The sequence below is a fragment of the Bidens hawaiensis genome, unplaced genomic scaffold (assembly GCF_021521415.1).
Source record: "Bidens hawaiensis isolate Kalapana, Puna unplaced genomic scaffold, B.hawaiensis_p1.1 tig00053809_1, whole genome shotgun sequence".
Lineage (NCBI taxonomy): Eukaryota > Viridiplantae > Streptophyta > Magnoliopsida > Asterales > Asteraceae > Bidens > Bidens hawaiensis.
In genome coordinates, this window is record NW_027506270.1 from 83,766 (window position 1) to 85,606 (window position 1,841).

The following is a 1,841-nucleotide window of genomic DNA, read 5'->3' on the forward strand; positions in this document are numbered from 1 at the left end:
AGTCTAACGGATTTTAATAAGTTATAATATTACTTATAAGGTGAATATAATAATATTTACGGAAATTTAGCGTTGACGGTATTGTTTTATTAATATATGCGTTTGTCGATTTAGGATTTATTATATATATTATATATATAATTATTATACGAGTTTTAACGAGTGTTGCCGAGTTTATAAAAGTTGATTCTTGAATGAAATTGCTAACGGAAGTTAAAACATCTTTTGTTTAACTATAAAAATAATTTTATTTATTTTTTTATAATTTATAAATATATATTTATTTTATTATAACTAATGAAAATGGTTTTCAAAAATATATAACAGGTTTGCTGTGACCCGGGTTCGAACCCGGGTCTCCATGCCCACACAACACATACATAACCACTGGAGCAAACCATTATTATTGTTAAAAGGTGGAAACTAAAAATTATAAACAACAACTCAACTTCATCTTCTTCACCTTAAAAACCCTAGATTCAATTCACCATAATCGTTCCAGGTTTGATTAATTTGAGTTAGGGGTTTTGTTTTTCGGGTTTAAACGAATCAAAACCATGTATTAAATACCTTCGATGGTGCCGGAGAGTGAAAGAACGGTGAGTTGGCCGGAATAAACTTGGACGAACAATTTAGAGATATTAACGAGTTTGTTTGCGGGATTTTATGTCTTTAGCACGTTTAGGAAGAGACTAGGGTGTTATTTATAGTGGTAATTGATGCGTTGGGTGTTTAATTCGAGTTAATTAGGTTTTGATTTAACCCAACGGTTGGGTGATTAAAACTAGTTAATTAGGTTGTTAATGGAGAAATTATTCGCTTATTATTGTTTGACGTTAGAGGAGAAGTCATTTAGGAAGTTTTAATGTGTCAAACGGAGTTTTAAAGAGAGTTATTGCAGCTTGCCGGCGCCGGATTCCGGCGGCCGGAATTCCCGCCGAAAAATCGTGAAAGAGGAAGGGGGGTTGGGGCTGGGTTGTGTTAATTATTAATATAATATTATAATTTAACTAAGTAATTACACTTTAAGCCCTTCAACTTTGAATTAGTATATATATTGTTTTAAAACTTATAAATATTTAACCCTTTAAATTTATAATTATACATAATTGATTAAAACTTGTTTTATTTTTAATATCCTTATATTGTTTACGTTTTATACCCGATAGATTTAATCTTTGATTATTTGCTAGACTTTTATAGCTTGGAGATTCGTTATTTGAACTAAACGGATAGAAAAGGAACGAGTGATAAATATAAATCATCGTAATTAGTATTAAATGATAAACGGCAAACATGAATTTATTGAAACGACACAACGGGTCGGTTTAACGAATACAAATACAAATACAAATAAAAATTGACAAATGTCACAACATTCCCTACTTTTGAGAATTTCGTCCCGAAATTAAGTAGAAGAATCCGTAACAAAAAGATGAGGATACTTTGTTCGCATTTGGTCTTCCCGTTCCCAAGTGAATTCAGCACCACGCTTAGATTCCCAATGAAACTTTACCAAACGTATACAGCTACGTTTAGTTTCCTTGTCTTTGCGGTCCATAATTTCCACTGGTTTCTCAACAAGGTGCATCGTTTCGTCGATGTGCACCTCGTCAAGGGGTATGTGGAGATTTCCCTCAACAAGACATTTCTTTAGATTCGAAACATGAAACGTCAGATGAACATTAGAAAGTTCTTGAGGATGTTCGAGTGTGTAAGCAACACTACCAACACGAGCAAGAATCTTGAAAGGTCCAACGAAACGAGGAGATAGTTTGACTTTCTTGCCAAAACGAACAACACCTTTCCAAGGAGATACCTTGAGAAGGACACGATCACCA